Source organism: Coffea eugenioides, chromosome 5 (genome assembly GCF_003713205.1).
Source record: "Coffea eugenioides isolate CCC68of chromosome 5, Ceug_1.0, whole genome shotgun sequence".
Classification (NCBI taxonomy): Eukaryota; Viridiplantae; Streptophyta; class Magnoliopsida; order Gentianales; family Rubiaceae; genus Coffea; species Coffea eugenioides.
The window spans coordinates 11015094-11034099 of NC_040039.1; the positions used below are offsets into that span (position 1 = coordinate 11015094).

The 19006-nt window shown below is 35.6% G+C and overlaps 1 pseudogene; it reads left to right on the forward strand.

Annotated features, from left to right (window-relative positions):
• Positions 1 to 16349: 16349 nt before the first annotated feature.
• LOC113770380 lies at positions 16350 to 17982 on the forward strand (annotated as a pseudogene).
• Positions 17983 to 19006: the final 1024 nt, after the last annotated feature.

Below are 19006 nucleotides of genomic sequence, written 5' to 3' on the forward strand. Positions count from 1 at the left end.
TAAAAATAAATAATAAATAAATAAAATTCGGGTCCTCATATCCTTCCCCCTTAAAAGAATTTCGTTCTCGAAATTCTCACCTTTGCTCATATAAACTTGATGCTACAAGATTTTCCTCCAATTCTCAAATAGTTTTCTCTTACTCGTAGTACTACCACAACTTAATTAGAGGGAAAATCTTATCACATAAAGGCTAATATAATATGTTAAGGATGTTTAACAAAGATGTCAAAATGTGCAGGGTAATATAAGCTTAAAGACCTAATGAAAAGTGAAGACGATAACTACGAAATTTGGTTACTACTTCTTCTGGATCTTGAAATCAAACACAGTACACTGACCACATACTATCTTCTCTAATTGCTTTACGTTTCCTTTTAGTATCATGGGAATTTCCTTCACCCCTTTTAATTTGTTTACTAGGAAGGTCTTGAGGTGCTACTTGACTAGGTAAATGCACCAATTCAAACTTATTCCGCACCTCTTTTGAGATCTCTTTGTATTTCTTTTTCAATTTCATGTTCTTGTGTAGCAGCTCAATTTTCTCCGGATATTCCATCGTTCTTCCTAGTAGTCAGCCAATTTCTTTTGAAATTCTACCTCCATTCGAAGGATATCTATTTCCTTATGCATATCTCTCAAATTTATTATATTACCGATTCTCTTAAGGTCAAATGATAGCCTGTCAAGAAAATCAAAGGATTGAAATAAGTAACTAATCACACTTGGAAACTGTAGCCATATAACCAATGTTTTTAAACCCGGACCGGACCGGCCGGTTCAATCGATTCGACCGCGACCCGGCCATGTGTCCGGTCTGGTTCATAGCTTGTGTTGACTTGGATTAAGAACCGGTCAAAACCACAAAAAACCGTTCCAACCGTTAAAATCGGATCGAATCATGAACCGCCATTTTCCAATTTTTGAGTCAAAATTGACTGAATTTTCAATTTTGACCGAAATTAACCTAATCTTCAGTTCACTCTTCAATCTTCGGCTCTTCGCACTTCGCTTCGGTCTTCCTGGTGGTTGGCCCCTGCTTCCTCTCTCTGCAATTGCCAAAATTGCCTTGCCCAGTTGCCTCATGCCTGCCGTAACCCAAACTCCAATCTTGATCCATAGCAATTAGCAAAAAGAAAGCACCGAAGCATGAAGTTTTTCTACTCATCGAGTCACCGCTAGAATTGTAAGCCGAAAAAAACTCTGGAATTGAAGATTATACCAGGTTCGTTTATCTTTTTTCCCTTTTTTTTTTCCTTTCGTTGTTGAGATAACCTTGCATTCTCTTCCAACAAAAGCATCTCCTGGGACCAGTAGTAGGAATATTACAATGAGACAAAAAAAAAAGAAGTGAAGCAGTTCCAATTACCAACACCGACAAAAATACAGTACTATCATCATACCTTTGCTTTTAGCCACTCTATTTCTTCCTTGAATAGCTGAGTCTACAATTAGTGAAGCAAATTTTTGTTCAAAAGTCAAGATCATCAACTCAATTAGTCTACTTTTATCTTGCTTTTGTTCTCTTGAGCTGGCTGTCAATCTGTTGAAGTCTCTCTAGTGAACTTGATCCCAGATCTTGCCCCAAAAGCTTCTTAGAACACCCCAAAATTCAAGAATAAAATAAAACCCACAATAAAGAGGCAAACAATGGATAGAAAAAAATAGTAAATGAAGGATTAAAGGAGCTGGAGTGGTTTATTAATTTATTTCTGCAATGAATTTGGATGTTGAAAGTATAGGAACCCCACAAATATGGAGTCCATGCTGCCGCCTAACTTGCAATAGATCATCATTGCGTGGAATTTCAGTTTTGAAAAACAGATTTGCTCAATTGCATGTGTATTTTAGGGGTTTGGGCCTCAAATGATTTGGTTGAAAGTTTATTCCCAAAGAAAAATGTTGGCGAAGTGGCAGATTTTAATTATCTCAACTCACCACAATTATTTAAAAGTATATTTGATGTCTTTAAATCTCTGTGCAAATCCCAGTTATCGTGAAGATACTTAACACCCTCAAGAAGCTGAAGCATGAGGCACTTAACTTCACTCTGGCTAAACGGTTGTTTCATTGTCTCCATTAACCCCTTCAGATCTTTTGGTGACAGTTTCAGTTCCCAAATACAAATAGTCTTAAGCATCATTGATTCTACTAAAATTATTGCAATGCATCAAAATCATTTTAAATTTACAATTGATCCACTATAATGTGTCCCAAATCACTAGTAGCACTAATGTTCATAGCCGTGCATCACTAGGTGTATATTTTAGTTTTGGCAATTGGACATATAAGTTGGATAACTATGTTAATTGTGTGTGTTAATTGTTGGATATTGCTCTTATATTAATTGTGGTTTAGCATTTATATCTTTTTCTATGCATAGGTGTGTGTGGCTGTGTCTATATATATATATATATATATATTTATTTATTTATTTATTTATTTATTGAACCGGGGTTGAACCTCGACCTTTTCACTTCACTGGTTTAATTGACGGTTCGGGTTTTAAAACATTGCATATAACTCTTCCATCCTTTTGCTTACAGATCACCCAAGAAACATAAATCCTAACTATTTCCTGTCGAGGTAAATAAGAAATCTAAACACAAGTACTTACTCCTATTTTTGGGGTCTGCCCATAAAGATTACTATCATCGCTTATACATATAACAAGATATGGAATCATACTCCTTAAAGTAGAAGTTCAGGGCCCTAACTCACTTTTCATTATACACTCACTTTTAAACTCGTTCAAGAAGAAATTATAATTTCTTAGTCTCACTAGTGCCTAGTACCATCCTCTATCAAGACGTTCATCCTAATTCTGTCAAAATTCGTATATAAGAATAGAACATATATCCTTCGTTTGGCAATGCTAATACAAGTGCTTTAGTCAAACACTTCTTCCAACCAAAACTCGTACTTATTGAACTTAGCAAAAAGTTGGTGCTCTCTCAGGGTTTGCAAGACTATTATTAGGTGTTTTTCATGATCTTCTCAAAACTTAGAGTACACCAATATGTCGTCTATGAATACCACCACAGATTGATCCAGATACGACTTAAAGACCCGATGCCTCAAGTCTATAAATACTGCTGGTGCATTAGTTAACCCAAAAGGCATAATTGCAAATTCAAAGTGTCCATATCTCGAATTGAAAGCTGTCTTAGACACATTCGCTTCTAAGATCCTCACTGGTAATAGTTCTGCCTCAAATCCAACTTGAAAAATACCTCGACCTCTTGCAGTTGATCAAATAACTCATCTATGTGAGGTAAAGAGTATTTGTTCTTAATTGTCACATCATTCAAGTCTCAGTAGTCTATGCATAGGCTCAAACTTCCATTTTTCTTCTTAACAAAGAGTACTGGAGCTCCCCACAGTGAATCACTTTCTCTAATAAAGTCTCTTTCTAATAAATCTTGCAACTGTAAATTTAACTTTTTTAATTCGACTGGAGCCATCCTGTAAGGCGTCTTAGAGATAGGTGCCATCCTGGAGTTACATTACTCTTAAACACTATTTCTCCTTTTGGAGGCAGCGTCTCTATTTCTCGGAGAAGACATCGAAAAATTCCTTCACTACTAGCACGTTTTTCAACTTCGCCTTATTCCCAGGTGTATTATAAGAAAGGCTAGATATCCTTTAGCCCCAGTACTCAATAATTTTCTAGCTCAAATCCCTGAAATTTGAGCAGACGATGCTAGTCTACCCCTCATATCTAACTTCAAAATTGCTTCCCTCGGAATACACAATTCTATTAATTTCATCTTACAATCTAATTGAGTATGGTATTGAGTTAATCAATCCATCTCAAGTATCACATCATATCCCTTAATTGCTAGATTCACTAAGCCTGCCAACAATTTTCTCTCACCAACCCAAATCTTACCATTCATATATGCCTTGTTAGCAATTAAGCACTAGTTTCCCATAGGAGTCTTAACTTCCAAGTCAAAAGATAAGAAATCACACTTTATATCTATATCCATCATGAAACCAAGATTTACAAAAGAATGGGTTGCCCCAGTATCAATTAAAACCCTAACTAGATGCTCAAGGATATGCGATTAAGGGCCGTAGCCATTTGGTCATTCCTCTCAATCCTAGAATTTTGGTTCGAACCAGTCCCTGATCTCTCATCTCTCTCGAGAGTGTGGGGTTGCCGAAACCCACGCCCACGACCTCGTTCACGTCCTCACTCATCCATTTAGTAAAAGTATAAAAGTATAATTAAAAGAGAAAAAATAAGCATAGAAATTTAAAAGTATATGCAAGTTGCAAGAATACTTGAAATTAAAACATAATTCTTTACATATACTAAAAGTCATGCTACAAGTCAAGAGTTCACAAAACAAGTTAATAAGATCAAGTACAGGACATAGGCATTCAAGTGTCACAAAATACAGAGGTACATGCAACAAAATACAAAAGGCCGCAAGGCGAGGATCACCCTTTCTAAATCCTTAGCAAAACTCAAAAGATCAGAAGGTCACTAGTCTAAGTGGACTGTACTAGTAGACCCTACATCCTCAAAAGGATCCTTCTCCACGGGTCCATCTCCACCTCATCACTAGGGGCAACATCCCCTGGTCCACCTCCACCCATGGCCTCCTCTATGCGATCGGCCATGGTCGCACACTTCGCCATAATGCCATCCACATAGTTCCCTACCTCCTCGACAATCTGAATGAGGTGCCCATCGGTTGCCTGAAATTGAGCATGAGAGATGTTAGCCCTCTGACGCTCCTCAAGAACCCTAACCTCCAACTCCTGAATCCTGACAGTCTGGGCCTCCATAGTGGCCCTCATCTCCTCTCTCTCAGCTCGTGTTACCCTGAGGTCATGGGTCAACTGCCTCCTCTCCTCAACTACCCCTAACACCACGTGATTAGGGTAGGAGAACCTATTTAGGCACGGGCACGTCCTAACCCGTTTGGCGGGTAACCACTGAAGGGGGGGTCAACCTCCGACCATACAATATTTGATCACTAGAAGAGGTCCCTCGATCCTATTACTGTCATTGCCACTGTCTGTATCCTACAAACAACTTACAAGACTCAAGGTTAGGTCCTCAAAATCACTGGTGCCACTCAAAAATTTAACATAAGATTTATCACAAATTTCTATGATCGACAGTTCACGACTAAAAATTCCTAACATTATTCCAAGTATTTCAAACCTAGCGCTCCGATACCAACTATGACGTCCCCACATCTCTCTAAGACGAACCCTACGGTATCAGCGTAACGCCTGCCCAACTCTCGTCAGGACTGACACACTCATTCAAGTTTAATAGCGATCCACAAGTCAATCATAGGTTTAGGATTAAAGAAATACTGCAAATATTTAATCCAAATTCTTCTAGGGCTACTATTTACAATTACAATCCAAAATCCCCAAATATAACAAAATTTACACTTCAAATGTCTCTAATAACCTACAAAAGGTTCACTAGTTTCAACCAAAAATAGTAGTCTAGAGTCCCCCACTTTCACTTCCAAAACCTGTTAAGAAAAACAAACTTAAAGGAACAAACTAATACTCAGTAAGGTCAAGAAAGTCAAGAAAGCAAGCAAGTAGCACAAATTAAATTAAATATCACTCTTAAAAATGATCAATATGAAATTTCGTTTCAATGCACAAATAGGAAGTAAAACACACGTAAAAGGATACAGGAGCTCTCAGGAGTTATTTCCACGTTTTGACCGGTTCAAACCATCTTTGGTTGACCCTCCGTCAACTCAAGTAGTAACATGTCCGTAGAGTTCCACTTACTTCCCCCATCCATTATAACACCTTCTCGGATCCGGAACTAAACAAGCATAAGATGACAATACTATTCGAGTATGCCAAGCAAGATCTCAAAAGATCAAACTTTTTAATTTTTCATAGTTCATCAAACTTCTCGACCAAGTTCTTACCAGATCGAGTTACGAGGTTAGCCAATGGGTTTAGGCGTCCTCACAAGCTCGAGTGGTCGATGAGACAACGCTCCAATCAACTTAAAATCGGTCATAGTACTGAATCGGTATGAGAGGCACCTCCTACCTGAATAGAGTGTGGTACATGCTGTCGCTCAATACTCACGAGTTACAAGCATGTTTGAGTACAAGTGCAAGTCACGCCATATACAAGTAGTGAGTATTCAAGAAGGAGAGGATAAGGGCGATAAAGTACACTCTTACCTTGGCAAGTTCACAAATCATAACAATTTCACATAACACTTGTACAAATATCATTTCAATCATAGTACATGAAACATGCACTTGACACTCACCAAAGGCAAGGGCAAAGCAAGAGCAAAAGCAAGAGATGAGACAAGCTCCTCGGCATCCACGTGACTACCTGAGACAGGTACAATCACGATTATCTAGGTATTCGATCAAGACTAATAAGAAAATATTCTTTTGCTACCCACACTCAAAAGCTACATGTTCAAGTCGAGTTAAAAGAGATTTTCTCTCCTAATCATTGAAATAACACTCAAGGAGAATTCAAAAGTCATTTTCGAGTTAAGTCGTGGTAAGAAATCTTGATTCCAAAAGAAAGTATCACACTTAATTTTTGGGACGAAAATCGAAAAAAGGAAAAATGATTTTCATATTTTAAAACTTCTAATCCTATACCGAAGTTTTAGAATATAAAGGAGCGTTCATGTTTTCTAAACTTATGGAGTCAAAATGCATCAAAATGCTACTTATTTTCATAGTAAATATTGAAGTTAAAAGTTCCAAATTTCGAATGTAAAACTAGTGCAGTTCCTCAAGAATTACTCTAGCTAAATGCTCCAATTTATGGTTCATTTTTGTGGAAACTAAGGGCATAAGACTAGGGGATGAAATCCATTTCCCAAGTATGAAATAAGGTGTAAATAACCAAGAAAGTTAGGTTTGATACCTAGAAAATGCTTACAAGTCGCTTTGAAGTTTTGTCACTTTACAAGGAAAAATTAAGTTTTGCCAACATTTTTTGAAAAATTATAACTAGAGTTCCATAAGTCCAAAATTTTCAAATATTATACCGTTGGAAAATAGATTCAATTAGCTAAAGCTCTCTAGAAAACACTTTTTCCAGATTCAAATCAGAAATCAGTCAAATCTTAGCTCCAAATCACTGCTTTAGTAAGAACAGGGCAAAACAGTCGTGAATTTCAATGAATTTTGAAAATTTGGAAAAATTCATAGGAATCGAACTAGCCATTGAAATTTATACACCTGAAAGAACTCCAACTCTAGTTTCAAATGCATTAAACAAAACTTAATTTTGATTTTTCTACACTAAGATACAACAATTTTATGAAAGCTGGTTTTTTAAACCTGGTTCACAAAATTCCAACTTTAGAACACCCGACACAGTTTATAAATCAAGTCATAACTAAGGTTACACCCGTCCAAAATTAGCGTGGTTTATGGCGTTGAAAAATAGATTCAAAATGCTAAAAATCACTAGAAGAAACTGTTTTCAAATTCGATTTGTAAGCTGAGAGAAAATGTGCTACAAACTGCAACTGTGCTTGTTTCTCGGTTAAAACAGTGATGAAAAACAGCCAAATTTGTCAGTTCACTGCGTCACTTGATTTTGACTCCTGTACAAATTTTTCTAGTTTCAAAATCCTTGGAGTCTAGTTTCATATGCCGCAAACGTCACTTGATTTTGACTCCTGTACAAAACATTATGGGCTGTTGAGTAAGCACTGGTCGGCTATACTGATCAGAATTTTCCAGGTTTGTTTTCCCTCCTTTAACCTAACTTTAACTCATCCAAATGAAATGCTTTTTGAGAGATAATTTACACATACATAACCAAACATGTAACAAGCATTTTGGCATCAATATAACCACAAAATTTGGAATTAAAACAAGGGAAATGAACCAGCAAAAATCGGACAGCCTTGTACCCCTTTCTCTTCAAATTTTCTTTACAAATCTTCATACCAAAACCAAACTATAAATCACTAAAACAACAACCAAACAAACAAGAAATTCTAAAGGCCACTACCTAAGAATCTTCCTCAAGACATCTACCTAAAGTCAAGGTTAATGGAACCCATCAACAACCCAAGCTTAACTAGTTACACACTAACTAAAAACTAACCATAAGATGGAAGAAAAATGAGAGTTTTGAGAGTTACCTTTCCTCCAAGAGTAGTAGGCAAAACCATAAGGAATCAAGCCCTAAACCACGAAGAATCTCTTCTCCTTCAAGTCCTCTACTAAGCTTGAGGATGATCCAAAAGAATGAACTAGGTTGGAGCAATTGGTGAGCAAAAATGAAGAAGTTGGAGCTGAAATTTTTGGCTAAAGGGAGAAGGGAGTGGCCGGCCAAGAGGGAGGGAGAAGAGAGAGGTTTTTGAGTGATTTTTGGTGAAGTGATTTGATGAAAGAAAGATGGGACATAAAGTTACTTTGGTGTAAAAAGTCAACAAATAAATAGTGGCCAATTAGTGCTCCTAATTGAGTTTAATTCAACTCACTCACCTCTAATTCCTCAATTAGCTTTTTTTAGTCTACAATTGATCATTCTTAATTCTCCAAGACCACTGCACTCTTAGACCAAATATTACCTCGAAAAACGTGTATTTACTAATTTTCACTAATCAAGCGATCGAAAAATTAACTTTAAGAGAAAACGTGTTAAAAATATAAAATGAGGCAATGTACCATGCGAATATAATTAAAATGAATGAAATAAATTAATTGGAGCAAATAAATAGATAATTAAATAAATAAGCCAGTAAATAAAATAATAATAAATAATAAATAAATAAAATTTGGGTCCTCACAAAATGCATCAAGAATTGTCCACTTGGATATCTGTAGGTGGAAAAATGACCAAAAAAATCACTAATTAGTCAATCCCTTGTTCAGCTTTTGAAAGCAAAAAATGCGTGACAGTATTTCAACCTTTTGGCCAAGAAAATGTACGAATTGAATTTTGCTATCTCATAAGAACTATAGGTCAATGTATTATTTTCAAAATGGTTTAAAAATCATCTCAATCCAATACTTGTAACTCAAGATATAGTCAAAAAACCAAAAAGTGTCAAAACTATCAAACTTTTCTTCTTTTGTACTTGGTTGCATCTCATCCTATGAACATTTTACACTTCATGTTCACTTTAAATCACTTCTAATAATCAATAATCATTCAAATATATTCTCAATTCACTCCATTTGATGATTGAGCCATTAGACCTACAAAAACATGATTTTTTTATCACTTTAATTCATAGAAATGCAATTTTTCACAATTGGACCACAAAATGCAAATTTCACTAGAAACCTAGATTTTTTTTTTACCGACAAAACCCCGTACACGAGGGAGGGACACCATCCCTGATTTTATTTTAAAAATTCGTTAAAGAAATAGCGCCTGATACATAAGAAAAGCATTAAATAATGAGTACTACCCCCTTACATGGATGCATCTAATCCCTGCATAAATTGAAATATCTAGTGAAGCCAGTGTTTGAATATGTTTTGGCAGCTAAGACACGGAATCAAAGAGATATTACCTCGTATTTGGGAGACTTGCCAAAGCATCTATAAGAACTCATGTTTTATTCTTAAAATAATTATTTTATAATTATTTGCCTTAGTATTGGTTAATTATATTATCGTTACATGAATCGTTTTCAAATTTCGCCTTATCGTGCGGGAATCGAAAGTTTGCGTACTTTGCGTAAAATGGTTAAATGGAGATTTAAGAGACTACTAAGAGTGAATAATTATAGTGTTAAAGGAATTACATTTGGAGGTTTAGTGCACAAGTGTAACAAACAAGAGAGAAAACGGTGGCACGATACCGCGCTTGACACTATTCCTAGTTGACTTTTGTAAGATTTTTGGCCACAAATTCCTTAAGCTTCCAAAGGAAGCTTCACAACAACAAAACCCTCTCCCTCCTCACTCCATAGGCGGCCGAAAACAGCAAGGGAAAAGAAGAAAGAAAGCTCCACTCCATCTTGTTCATTCTTGCTCCAATTCACTTCTAACTTTGCACCCAACCTCAAAACCACTTGGTGATTAACTTGAACTTGGAGAAAGGTTTCATTTTGGGAGATTATTGGAGGTTTTTGGTGGTGAAATTTCTGGTTTCTTCAAGGGTTAAGGAGGTAACCATCAACTCTTCGAATCTCTCCTTTTAATACAAGATTTACGGTTAGATTTGCAAGGGTTTGCAACCCTAAGCATGGAACTAGGTAGAGGACTTGAGGAAATTTATTTTTCTTGCTTTTATTGTTAGGCTAGCGGACTTGGTGTGACCTCTAGGTAACTGCCTTGAGGATTAAATGCTTGTTTAATATTGTTTATGTGTTGAATGAGAGGAATTTCGGTTAGAAATGGAGAGAAAGTTGAGAAATGAGAGGAACTAGAACTGGCCGAATCTGTCCAGTGCTTTTTGTACCTGCCTTTCGAATTTTTGTGGGTTGTTTTGCTGTGAAATTGGTGGATATATGTTGTATATGGTATGTAGAAAGCTTCTACCAAAAATCATTTGAATTGGTTGAGTAAAACTTGAAATTTTGAAATTTGAAGAAAACTGGAAAATGTGTTCTGCTGGCAGTCTAAACAGTAACTCTTTGATTGAACATATTTCTTTGTACAAAAGTCAAAATTGAGTTTTGTTTGTGGCATTTGAAACTAGACATTTTTAACTTTCCAACGGCATAAAATTTACTTTCTAGTTCGAACTGAGTGAGACGTAGTGATTCGGCAAAGTTTGCTGTCCTGTTCTGATGGTCTATCCGAGAGAAAGGTAGAAGCTGTAACTTGTGGCTTGAATTTGAATTACTTGTGAACTGATTTTGAAAACGACTTGTTCTGATGAAATGTAGAGTTTTGAATCTAGTTTCTAACGCCACCAACATTCTCAATTTCAAGTTGTATTGAGTGAGATATGGTTCAATTTCCAAACTGTGACAAAGCTGGAAATCTGGAAATCTTTCTCTTCTTGCTAGCCGAATGGTTAGGTTTGGTTTGGGACTTTTTGTTTCCAAAATTTTGGTGTCAATTACCTACCAATTAATTATTAGATGTTATAAGACCTTGGTTTCACAAATAAACTGAATTGGGACTGATTTCATGGTGCAAAATGTTTGAAAAAGGAAACGAAAGCAAGAGGACAGATTTGCTTTAAGAATTTCCTAAACTTTGGTAGTTTTGTTAACTACCTTCCCAAGTGAGTTTTTGCATGACATTTGATACAGGGGTAGTCTATATATAAAGGTTTAAGTATACCAAATTTGGTGTTATTCTAATACCATTTTGATACCCAAATGATGTCCCAAAGTTTGCTTTTCAAACCTGGAAAATCCCTGATTAGTGTTCAAATTCCAGCCAACTTTGGACTACTGTATCTTGATGCTCAAGACTCCGAATTTAGTGCTGTTTATCATGTTTGAAACCTTGGTTAGAGCTCTTATTGTTTTATGAATTTCAAAGGCTAGTTCACTTTCTGTGAATTTTGCCGAATTTCCAAAGATTGCCGAAAAACATGACTAAAACTGCCTTGCTTGTTCAGATCAGCCACTTTGAGTTGAAAATTGAATGCCTTCCGTTTAGAATCTTGGAAAGGACATTTAGTACTTTGAACCAAGATTCCAACGTTGTAAAGTTTTCCAATTTTGGACCTACTGAGTACAAGTTCTGATTTTTCTAAATTTAACGCGCAAAACTAAAATTTTTCGACTTGATGGGAAATGAGTTTTTGGAAACTTTTCCCTATTCTTTGATATTGATTGATTGTTTTAAACTCGATTTCATGAAGGAAATCAGTTTCTCTTGTGTTGTTAAATCCTCACTTTTGAACCTCAACTTTGAGTAATTAAGGTTCTCTTTTGAGACTTTAATTTAGTCTAAATAAGTGAACCTTCTTTCTTGATTAATACATGATTGTGAGTGAAAGTACTTGTTATATTGTTCAGGCGCTCAAGGAGATCTTCAAAAGAATCTTGAAGCGGACGCCTGAAGACTTAATTGCTCGCTCACTCACTTTTGTTTTGACTTGGTGAGTGTCAAGTGTATGAAGTGTTGTTACATGCTTAAGTGTTTTCATTAATTGAGTGTTGTGAAAATGTCGAGTCGAATGTGTACTTTATCGCACACGTTCTCGTTTAAGTGAAGTGTATTTGAATTGCTTGAAGTGAATTGCTAAGTGATTTAAGTGAAGTGTATTTGAATTGCTTGAAGTGAATTGTTAAGTGAATTAAGTGAAGTGTTGCAAAAGTGAATTATGCTATGGTTGCATATGTCGATTGGAGTGAATCTCCTCGATTTATAGTGATAATAGTGAGGGATGCCCAAAACTCATCGGCCGACCTTGCGAATCGAACCGGCATGGGCTTGGTCATGAAACTTGGTGAGGCATAAGAAAATTTCATAAGCTTGATCTATTGGAGAGATCTCGCTTGGCATACTCGAGTAGTATCGTCTTATATAAAAGAAGTACGGGCTCGGAGCAGGGGATGTAACGGTGAACGGGGAAGTGTAAGTGAAGTTCTACGGAATTATAACCTACCCGATTGACGGAGTGTTAACTCGTGGAGATACTGGATCGAGCAAGTGGAATATAGTTCCTGAGAGCTCCCGTATCCTTATCAAGTGTGTTTTATTGTTAATTGTGAACTACTTGAATGTTATAGCTTTCATTCTTGTTTAAGTGCTATTGTTATTTGAACTGCGTGTTTTGCATGTTTTCTTGGCCTCACGAGCATCCGCTCACTCCGTTAGATTTGTTTTCCTTAACAGGAGTTGAAATGCAAGGATTTATGGAGAAGCCTAAATGATGGCTATTTTGATTAGAATTTTTGATGTACTGATTAGACGACTTTTGGAAGATGCACATTTTGGAAAAAATTGATGTATTTTGAAAACTTGTGATGTAAGATTGAACACTTGTATATGGAAGTGATTTAGTTTTTCAGTTCGGCTTTTATTATTTTGGTTATTTACCTTAAGTTTGGATTGATATTGTATCGAGTCCTGGCGAGAGTTGGGCAGGCGTTCCGCCGATACCCTTGGGTTCGCCCTTGGGAAAAGTGAGGGCGTCACAGCATCTGCAAGTACATTTGCTTCCCTATAATTGTGTTGAGCACTCCCACCAGAAACCTAGTTATTTAACTATAAAAATGACTAAAACGTACCAAAATATAAATAATAAAACACGCTTAAAATATGCAAAATACACATTTATCAAATTTCACCAAAACTAAGGGTTTAAGAGGCTTGAAAGAAGTGTCTAATTCCTCTCAAAAATGCGGTAATAACAGCATATTAAGTTAAGAGAAAAGAGTTTTCTTTTGTTAAACTTCGAAAGCTATTATTTTTTAATTGCAGATGATGGAAATTTCTTGTTGATCTCATATCTAATAATGGACTAGAAAGTGAAAAGAATGAGTTGGATCATGCATACAGTCAAAAAATAAAAATGTAATTTAGCTTATTTTATCTTGTTTATGGTGAGCTATAGTTAAGGGGTACTTGTGAAATTACAAAATATTCTCTCTCTTAAAATCATTTTTTTATTGTGTCTTTTTTTGAATTGAGCTGAATTGTTATAAGAAAATTAGTTTCAGGGAGGTTACTAATATTTTCAAAACTTTAGGGGAGGACAATAAAATTGTTAAAAACCTCAAGTGAGGAATGTGAAATTAATATTCCAAAATCTTGGATTCCCACATTTTAGAGTTTTCTCTGGATATGATGCAGACCTCGAGTGGGTTGAATTTTCCCGAAGTCCACAATTGCAATGGCTGGAAATTGGAAACAACTCATTGCGGTGATTTTATTGTTTTAAAAGTAAAAAATTACAATACAAATTTTGCAATGCTTTTAAGAACGGACATTTTTGTGAGCAGTATAGCAAATATTGTTCTAACGATTAGATTTATAAGTTTTTTATAAAACAATTCAAAATTTCATTAAATATTAAAATCTGCACTAATAACAGAAATCACATCTACAAACATACGCACATAAAACAAATATGAATAATAATATACACTTCAAATATAAAAAATTGAATAAAAATTTTTAACTTAAAGTTCCAAATATATTTAAACACCAAAGAGAAAACTATAGTACCAAAACATCTACGAATGTTTCCTACCATCACATCTTCTAGTTAACTACTTCAACCTCAGATGTAATGAAGAGAATAATTACATTATCCCTCTTTAACCTATAACTAGTCTCCAATAATTGATGCTAACAACTACTGATCCATTGCATCACTAGTGGTTCTCGGCAATTGTTAATTGTGATTTTATAAATTTAAGAATAGGATTCAAGATGACAACAAGGCGGATATTCATGATCAACAAGGTCGAGGGAGATCTTTTTCCTACCACTTTAAATGGGGTGGGAGGGAGGGAAAAATACCCTTATCCCGTTTGCCGCTAATAATTTAATACTATATATTTATATATGTAGAACGTAAAAATATACAATATAATAAAACTCTATGTATGTAATATTAATATTAATAACAGGATGTTTTATTGTAATAAATTAATTTAATATTTATTGTTAATTTATTGTGATTAACCAATAATTTTGTTACGTTAGTTTATTTTTTCTATTTTGATGTTGTTTATAGATCTATAAAAAAAAGTACGATAATTGATTGATTTTATATAAAATCAGATATACATAAATAGATTCACGAGATCAAAATAATTTTTAAACTTTGTTTCACTTTGGATAAATGTAAAACAATTATTAGCAAGTTCATTATTAGTGTATTACATATATAAAAAATTAAAATCAAACAAAAAAAAATAAAAATGCTAGAGGCGTAGGAAGGTGGTACCCCAGGGGTAGTAGGGTGCAGGGGTCCAGAGATACTGGGGATGGGGAGGTGGCTGGGACTTTTTGGAGAGCGGATTAGTGGATGGCACTTCTCCCATTGCTATCCCAGAATAGGATTGTAGTAACACGAAGGACGTTGTAACTTTGAAAAGTTATAAACAGATATAAAACTCTCACAATGTTACTTCGCATCGCACTTTATCCTTGAACTCATTGTAAAGTAAGAGTACTCTTGTTCTAAAACATCAAGTAGGGGGACAACATGCCTATTTAATGAGTTGAAATGCATAAAGTTGATAAAATTGAGGACAATTAAGTGCATTTAACTTTAAATAAACATAATTAAATGTCAAAACGAAAATGAAACTACTTTATATTGAGTTTAATGATAATAAAATTTCACAATTCAACATTACAAAGCAATTTATTTGATAGTTCATTGACATTTATCAAGTAAAAATCCTGGAAACAATATGGTTTTTGTACAGTTTCTTGCGTTTCTGTCGCTATCAATCGAACGTGGAGCACAACTGTTAATCGATATTGTTAATTGTGGAACAAACCAAAAGACAATTAATTTGTTCAGAAAACAGATAATGATTGATACTTGAAATATTTAGCTGAGGTTGTTGAGCTGTCAATAAAATTAAAATGCAACCCAAGTTGAAGACCTGGGAAGAGAAATTGAATTGAATGTTTGAACTTGTACTGGTATGGAAGTTTGGAAGGTAAGTAAGAGATTTTGGATTCAAAACTCCTCATTTACACTTAAAAAAAAAAGTTAAAAATACCAAAAAAAAAAGAAAGAATGTTGGAACTTATACATGTTAGTACTTCATAAATGATATGGATATCAAAATCTCACAATTTTTCTTTTAATTTTTGAAGCCAAGATTTAGTTTAATATGTTATATTTGTGGCATATAGCATGCTAGTAAGAAAGGAGACACCCTACCAATTTTTTTTTTTAAATAAAAAGGGGACACCATATGTGAAAGCAAATTAATAAAGAAAATAAAAATCAAAAAGTGATAGTAATCAGTTAATCGGAAAGTGTAGTGATAGATATTGGTAAATGTTAGATATTGGTGAATGTGGATAGATATTGGTAAATGTTAGAAGAGTAAATTGTAACACTTTTTTATTAACACCAAACCCCTGCTCAAACTTTATTATATAAAAATAAATATAATAAGATATCAATATCAAAGTCTCACATTTTTTCTTTTAATTTTTGAAGCCAAGATTTAGTTTAATATGATATATTGTTTGGATACAGCATACTAGCAAGACAGGAGACACCCTACGAATTTTTATTTTTTTAAAAGAGGACACCATATAAAAGTGCAAATTATTACAAAAGATAAAAACCAAAAAGTGATTTAAAAGTTTTTTTTATATTAAAAGCCAAGTCTAGTGCTTTGTTTTTTAATCTGTTTGGATTCAAGGGTTTTTCAAATAGTTTTGATTTCTACTCGATTCACTAGTGTGAAAGGCGTCACATTTGCTTTTAATGTAACCAGATAAGATACACGTGGCGTGCTCTGCAAGCTAGGTAGAAACCAGAAAGATGAAGGTTGGATTCCCATCTTCAATCAACTGGCCAAAGTCAACCAAGAAAGTGAAAGAAATGAAAAAAGCAGAGCTAGTTTTCGTTACTATGCCGGCGATTGGCCACTTGGTATCATGTGTTGAACTAGCAAAGCTTCTCATTGAATGTGATGAACGATTATCGATCACCGTCCTGATTATGAAGCTGCCCTTTGATCCAAAAGTCAGTAGCTCCACAAATTCGTCGTTAGAAACTCCGAATTTGCACATAAGGTACCTTGAGCTCATGAAAGAAGAGCCTTCTTCTCAATTGTCATCTTCTCTTTCGATTCTGTTTCGATATATCGACAACTATAAAAGTTGTGTGAGGGAGGTTCTTGCTGAAATATCCAATTGTGTTTCGTCGCATCTTGGTGGGATCGTCATAGACATGTTTTGCACCTCTTTGATTGATGTAGCCAATGAATTTGGGGTTCCTTCCTATATATTTTGCCCAGGCGGTGCTGCACCGCTTGGCCTTTTATTCCAGTTGCAAACTCTGAGAGATGATCTCAATGAAGATGTGAGCCATTACGAGAATTCAGACGATGAATTAGCTTTGCCTACTTACATCAATCCTGTTCCAGCTAAACTTTTGTCACCTGCATTTTTTGACAAGGATGGAGGTGGGGACATGCTCCTCGATCAGGTCAGAAGATTCAAGGAGACCAAGGGAATCATAGTTAACACTTTCCTTGAGCTAGAATTCCATGCGATTCAGGCCTTGAGCAATGATAAAACCATCCCACCAGTATATGCAGTAGGGCCTGTATTGAATCTGAAGGGAAGCAATAGTCAAAATCAAGAAACCGAGATGATTATGAAATGGCTCGATCTTCAGCCAGAATGTTCTGTTGTGTTCCTTTGCTTTGGTAGTGGAGGTAGTTTTGATGGTGACCAAGTGAAGGAAATTGCCTATGCACTCGAGCGCAGTGGATATCGATTCCTCTGGTCATTGAGAAGGCCTTCACCTAAAGAAAATTTTGAGTTTCCAAGTATGAGAACCTGGATGAAGTCTTGCCAGAAGGGTTCTTGCAGCGAACTGCTGTGGTTGGAAAAGTTATTGGATGGGCACCACAGGCAGCAGTTCTATCCCATCCTGCTGTGGGAGGCTTTGTTTCTCATTGTGGCTGGAACTCAATATTGGAAAGTGTTTGGTGCGGTGTGCCAGTGGCAACATGGCCACTTTATGCTGAGCAGCAGATGAATGCGTTCTTAATGGTGAAGGACTTGGCAACGGCAGTGGAGATCAAAATAGATTTCAAAAGGGATTTCGTACTGGGTGTGAGCAGTGAGATTTTGAGTGCAGATGTGATTGAAAGAGGGATTAAACATCTGATGGATCCTGAGAATGAAATCAGAGAGAAGGTAAAGGAAATCAAAGAAAAGAGCAGGTTGACTCTAAATGGAGGAGGATCATCCTATGCTTCCTTGAAGTTGTTTCTTGAAGATGTAATAGATAGTATTCCATAATTGTTTGTCAGATCTGAGTTGTTATAATGTATTGCATAATTGCTTCTTTTTCTTAAATCCATAGCTGAAGATCAACCATTACTAATATCCATTAACCCTGCTATAACCAATTTTACTCTGAAAATCAGTGCTTTTTTCTGTTTTTGCTTGTTAGGCTTTCTTCTGTTTTCCCTTTCACACTTTCTTTTGTAGAAAAAATGGTGTAAAACAAAATACACCAGCCCAGGACCAATAACAAGCTGTGAAAAAGATAGCTAGGAATAAGCTGTATTCAACAAGAAAACAACTCCACTTGCTTGCTTGCTCACATCAAATACAACTATATATACATAGGGATAGGAACCCTCACAATTAATGCCAACTAACAACTAAATACCATCAGTAAACCAAAAGACAATTCTAGACTCTACAAGAAAGTAACATTGGAAAATGACAAACTAATTGCTCTTCATTAGTCCCAAAAAATCAACTTTAATGTTCAACACTCCCCCTTAAAGTGATTTTTTTGGAAACTAATCCAATTTTGGCCCTAAGCACCTCAAAAGCTGCCTTAGGAAGTGCCTTAGTCAGAATATCTGCAACATTCTTATCACTTCGTATGTCTAAGACTTTGATAGTACCATCAAGAACTCTCTCTCTAATGAAATGATGCTTCAATTCAATATGTTTGGTTCTTGCATGACAAATTGGATTGGAGGCAAGCTTGATAGCACTCTGATTGTCACCAAAAACTTCAGTGGGTCCAGAAATAGGAAGATAAACATCTTCAACAAGCCTTCTAAGCCATACACATTCCTGAGCAGCAAGAGTGGCAGCTTTGTATTCTGCCTCTGTTGTTGATAACGAAATAGAATCCTGTTTCCTGCTACACCACGACACTCCTGTTGAACCACATAGAAATACATATGCTGAAGTAGATTTACGGTCATCCAAATCTCCTCCCAAATCAGCATCCGTGTATCCATGTAGTGAAAAATCAGCACCACTCTTGTACAGCAATCCAATATCAGATGTGGTGTCTATGTACTTCAAAATTTTCTTTGCCACTTCTAAATGTGGCTTCTGTGGTGCTTGCATGAACCAGCTTATAAAATTGACTGAAAACACAATATCTGGCCTTGATATAGTCA